Here is a 6,000-nt window from a genome sequence, read left to right as displayed (position 1 = left end):
TTAATTAATTAATTATTTTATTTCTTTTTGGCTGTGTTGGGTCTTTGTTGTGGCACCCGAGATCTTCGTTGAGGCACGTGAGATCTTTCATTGTGGCTCGTGGGCTGTTCATTGTGGTGTGCGGGCTTCTCTCTAGTTGTGGCGTGTGGGCTCTGTAGTTGTGGTGCGTGGGTTCCAGAGCACATGGGCTCTGTAGTTTGCAGCACGTATGCTCTAGATGAGGCACAAGAGCTCAGTAGTTGTGGCGCGCGGGCTTAGTTGCCCTGCTGCATGTGGGAACTTAGTTCCCTGACCAGGGATAGAGCACACGTCCCCTGCGTTGGGAGGTGGATTTTCTACCACTGGACCACCTGGGGATTCCCTAGTCACATCTTTAGAATCCCTTTTGCCATGTAAATGGTTCCAGGGATTAGGTCATGGACATCTTTGAGGGGGGCCATTATTCTGTCTACCACAGAATATTATGTTTTTACTTTTTATTTTTGTGTCTATTTTATAATTTTATATAATGTGTATGTGTTACCTAAAATGTGTAAGTTAAAACTAGAAAAATGTTATAGTTTAATTTCAAGTGACATGAAATGTGGTTATTTATAAACTTTACCTGGCTCCATGTGAAGCTTGAGCTTCGCATCCAGTTATTTTCTTACTTTTTTTTTTTTTCTTTTCCGGTACGCGGGCCTCTCACTGTTGTGGCCTCTCCCATTGCGGAGCACAGGCTCCAGACGCGCAGGCCCAGCGGCCATGGTTCACGGGCCCAGCCGCTCCGCGGCATGTGGGATCTTCCCGGACCGGGGCACGAACCTGTGTCCCCTGCATCGGCAGGCGGACTCTCAACCACTGCGCCACCAGGGAAGCCCTTCTTACTTTTTATTTATATTAAATCATAAAATTCAAATTCACAGTATGTTGCTAGAAATGGCAGCAAGTGTTTGGTAGCTGGGTCAGAGACTTGTATATTGGATTGAACAAGGACCCATGAATTGAAAAGTCATTTCTTCCATTTATTGTCTCCCCCAGCCGCTAAGGGGATGAAGTGTCAGACTCAAATTCTGTAAGGATGAATGTTTCACCTTAGGAGAGGGTCTCACTGAGGGCAGTACCACCAAGGGTATGCTTTGAAAACACATGGGGCTATTTTGGTTGTTACAGTGATTGACAGGAATCCCCTGGCAGGAATCCCCTGGCAGGAATCTCCTGGCAGTTAGAGGGCAGGGGCCAAGAATATCATATGTCCTTCAATGCATGTGACATTCACAGGGATGAATTTTTCTACACCTTACATAATTTTTAAATGTTCCCCTAGCCAGTCGTGTGTATGAGAAACCTATCTGTGATTGTCTCAGCCTAAGCCTAACCTCATTTTACATATAAAGTCAAAGTACTTTTTTTTTTTCTAAAATTTACTTTTAAAAATATGGGATGCTTCCACAAATGCGCATGTCATTCTGGTTCAGGGGCCATGCTAATCTTCTCTGTATAATTCCAATTTTAGTATATCGCTGCTGAAGCGAGCATAACTCAAAAGTATTTTCTGAACAGTTTTAGTATCCTGGAATTTTCCAGGAACGGAACTACTGTGTAAATTGAAAGGAGTGTGTGTTGTTTTGTTTGGAACGTTACCAAGAATGGTTTAATGTTTTAGAAAATCACACCAATGACATCAATGCCATTTATGGGCTGTGCTGGATATCTTCCATTTGCCCTTCGAGATTCACTCCACCCCTCTCTACCTCCCCTGGCCCTGGGAAGGGACTGTATCAACAGATTTCCTAGCCCTCTAGCTTCTGGGTGGGTTCACTCATTGGAAAGCATGGGCAGGAGATCTGGAAGGTAAAAGGAGAGTGAGGTATGCTGCTTGAAATGACCGTCAAGAACTAGGTGTTATCTGATCCATGGAAACATAAAGTTGGATGTGACAGCGGTATTCTGTTTGAAAATGATAACGTTATATATACGATTGAGTCCAAGCTAGTCAGAAGGCACAAGTAAACTGCCTGAAGAGGTGTTTTAAACTCCTCCAGTGCTTGTTCCTACTGATTAACTTCTCACTTAATCCGCATTTATGGCTTCCTAGAGAGTTCTCTATGACTGGTTAACAGAGAAAAAGCACAGGCCTGGTTTTTGCACAGTTTGCTGGAACCAGATAAAGGCAGAATGTAGCTGCATTCTAGCCTCTATTTTACCACTGAAAAATAGTGGTAGAAGAAAATATTCTAGGGACAAAACTTTGGGCAGTACGTCTTATGGTTCACTTCATGTGGAAGGAGAGATGGCCTCTCTTCTCTCTGGGCATAATATTATTGGGAGATACAATCTGACACAGCCCAGAGTGGCCCTGCTTGTTCTTGTTTTATATGGCAAGAATGCAAGGCCCCGACCACTTTACCTGGCTCATTTCTCAGGGCTGTGTTTGCAGGGAGCTGTCTTGAGGGATGAGGTGATATTTCCCTCTGGGATAAAGAGCAGGCTTGCTGTAAAAGATGTGAATTTCCCAAGGCCAATATCCTGCGGCTGTGATGCAGACATGCACTGTGTCCACCTGGCCCCTCTGCATGGCCCCCTGTTGGACCTGGGGATGTGGGGAACCCACAGAAATATGCTGACGGTGCTCATACTGCTTACTGTGCTGCTGGCACCCAGGAAATAGTAACAGGCTAACTTGTTAGCTTGTAAGTAGGAGAAAATCCCATACCCTGAGAAATATTTGTTACCCACTTTGAGGTTGGTTTTACAAGCCTTTTGCATATTACATGACTTGAACCTGATTTCACATTGAGGGGTGCAACTCAGAGTTCTTCCTCTGTAGTTTTGGTCCCTTAAGGAAAAATATTGCCATTTTTATGTTTGAATGCCTTATTTTTTTCTCTATTCAGGCAAAACTCCCCTGGCAGAAGTGTCACTGCATATCTGTTGGAAAAAACAGGTAAATTGTAATGATTTCATGAAACTATTTGACGAAGTTTCATAGCAAACAATACTAAGGACTAGGGGTGGGTAACATTACACGCTCCTATTCCAATTGTCTGTAATTCTATTTTGCCCCTTTCCTTTCCATAGTAAGTTTTAATCTTCTTAGAACTGTCCTTATTTCTCACACTTCTAAATAATGGAATTTCATCATTTAGTCTGAAAAACCACAGGCCCTTCCTAACTGCTGGTGTAAGAAATCCCAGCAACAGAATAAGAAGATGATATTCTGGTTTCTTAAAATGTCCTTGAAAATGTTATTTCTGACAAAGGGGACTTGTAAGCCATCTGGAACTGAGAACTTATGGCTTGTTCTGTGAATGTAACCTTGGCCTTAAAAAGCCTGTTAACTCTTTTTGTTTGTATTATTTAGTAATATGTTTCCCTGGTAATGATATTTAAATCGACATCTCCATGGCGTAAAAGCTATGAATCCCTATGATTTGTCTTTTTAATATTTATTTTGTTTATTTATTTTCCTTATGTTTTTGGCTGCGTCGGGTCTTAGTTGTTGCACACTGGATCTTTTTGTTACCGCACAGTCTCTTCGTTGCAGTGCGCGGTCCTCTCTCTAGTTGTGGCGTGCAGGTTTTCTCTCTCTAGTGGCGAACAGGCTCCAGGGCGCATGGGCTCTATAGTTTGCGACACGCGGGCTCTCCCATTGAGGCGTGCGACCTCAATAGTTGTGGCGTGCGGGCTTAGTTGCCCCGCGGCATGTGGGATCTTAGTTCTCCGGCCAGGGATCGAACCCACGTCCCTTGCGTTGGAAGGCGGATTCTTTACCACTGAACTACCAGGGAAGTCCCTTATGAGTTGTCTTTCATAGCCAAGTGAAATAAAAATTTATGTACACACAAAAACTTGTATGCAAATGTTTATAGCATCTTTATCAAAAACTGGAAACAACCAGATGTCCTTCAACAGGTGATTGGATAAACAAACTGGTATATGCATACAGTGGAACACTAGTCAGTCATAAGAAGGAAAGATCTATTGATTCACTCAATAACATGAATGAATCATTTTTGTAAGCAGTAAAATATGCATAACTTAAGCATGGACGAATCTTAAATGCATTTTGCCAAGCGAAAGGAGCCAGACCCCAAAGACCCAGAAGTATTGTATGATTCTATTCATGTGGCATTTTGAAAAAGACAAGACTAAAGATATGTGTATTCATTTCCTATTGCTGCTATAAAAAATTACCACAAGTTTATCCTCTTACAATTCTGGAGGCCAGAAATCTGAAATCAGTTTAACTAGGCTAAATAAAGTCAAGGTTGGGCTGGTTTCTTCTTGAACTTCTAGGGGAGAATTTATTTTCCATGCCTTTTCTAGCTTCTGGAGGCCACCTGTATTCCTTAGCTTGTGACTCCTTCCTCACATCACTCCAACCTCTTGCTTCCATCCTCATGTCTCGTACTACCTCCTTTGACTTTCTTGCTGCCCTCTTTAAGGACCCTTGTGATTACATTTAGGACCCACCTGGATAATCACATCTGCAAAATCCCCTTTGCCATATGATATAATATTCAACCCTTGTGGGGATTAGGACATGGCTAGCTTTCCATATCACTATTTAGTTTACAACAGGACTAGGAAAGCAGGTCAGTGGTTGCCAGGGATTGGGGGAGAGGGAAGGATTGAGTATGTAATGGGCTGCACAAGGGGTAGTGGATACATGACTCTACAATTGTCAAAACCTGTAGAATGGTACACCACCAAGCATGAACTTTACTGTATGCAAATTTTTAAAAGTCACTTTGGTCGTTAATGGTCTCAGAGTGTGACAAAATAATTTAATTGTGTTCAAAATGTATGACAACTTCACCAAAGAGGGTAGGGGGAAAAGTTGCTAAGAAACTGAAAAACAGTGTTTTCAAGCTCATAGGTACAGAGAAGAGACTGGTGGCTCCCAGAGGCGAGGGGTGAGGAGTGGGTGAAATGGGTGAAGGGGGTCAAAAGGTATAAACTTCCAGTTACAAATAAACAAGTCACGGAGATATAATATACAGCATGGTGACATTTTTTAAAATTTCAAATTCTAGTAATGTATTTTCATCTTTGATTTCTCTTAATTTGCATTTGTTTTATATATTTCCACTTCATTTACATGAATCTTTTTGTTTCATTTTGTGCTTCATTTAATAATAGTTAATACACTTTATTGCATATTTGAAAGTTGCTAAGAGAGTAGATCTTAAAAGTTCTCATAACAAGAAAAAAATTTGTAACTTTGTATGGTGATGGATGTTAACTAGACTTGTTGTGGGAATCATTTTGTAATATATACATATATCGAGTCATTATGTTATATACCTGAAACTAGTATAATGCTCTTTGTCTATTATACCCCAGTACATTAAAAAAAGAAAGAAAGAAAAGAAAGCCTGTGTTTTGGCTAGGTAATGTAAGGCTACCAACAAAAAGAACTGTACATAAATACTGTACTCTAGTTGGTAAATAGGTACAGAAATGTAGGTATGTCTGTATATGTAGGGTGGTATACTTAGATATAGTTCCTGGCTCTGACTGTTGAAATGGCCTAGAAACAGTGGCACCCCAGCAGCAGTAAGCACACCTAACATCCAAATCTTTGTTTCTAAGTACCTTTCTCCCATAAATGGAATCAGGGCTCCTTGAAGAAATGGCTAATTCTAGCACTGGGGCAGGAAGATACAAGATGAGTACAGAATATCTTGTGGGAAAAGAGGAAAAAAAAACAATAGGAGCCTACACTTGGGCTTTCTAGACCCCTGCTATGAATCATATGCTGTGATGTATATTCTGACTTTCATACTCTTGCTATAGTGTGTCCTTTCCCTGTAATAAACTGTACATTTGTAAGTTTTGTCATTTTGGGTCCTGTGAGTCTTCTTTAGTAATTGAACCCTGTTTAAGTGCCACTGTTGGTGCAGTTGTATCCATGTATTCAATTTTTGTAAAGGTTGCATGGGCACTGAGGGGGGAAAATGGTATATTGTCTAGTATACATGTTTCTTTCCAGGGAGCTATTAAATAGCAAGACTT

At 41.1% G+C, this 6,000-nt stretch overlaps 1 non-coding gene across 1 annotated transcript; it reads right to left on the bottom strand.

The window, feature by feature from the left end:
* Positions 1-1,411: 1,411 nt before the first annotated feature.
* On the bottom strand, positions 1,412-1,517 carry LOC113614893 (U6 spliceosomal RNA). Its single transcript, XR_003430753.1, has one exon. It is a non-coding gene; the product is annotated as a U6 spliceosomal RNA (small nuclear RNA).
* Positions 1,518-6,000: the final 4,483 nt, after the last annotated feature.

The sequence above is a fragment of the Aethalodelphis obliquidens genome, unplaced genomic scaffold (genome assembly GCF_003676395.1).
Source record: "Aethalodelphis obliquidens isolate GAN/ISIS:26980383/991018 unplaced genomic scaffold, ASM367639v1 scaffold107, whole genome shotgun sequence".
Classification (NCBI taxonomy): Eukaryota; Metazoa; Chordata; class Mammalia; order Artiodactyla; family Delphinidae; genus Aethalodelphis; species Aethalodelphis obliquidens.
This window is presented reverse-complemented; position numbering and strand designations above follow the sequence as displayed.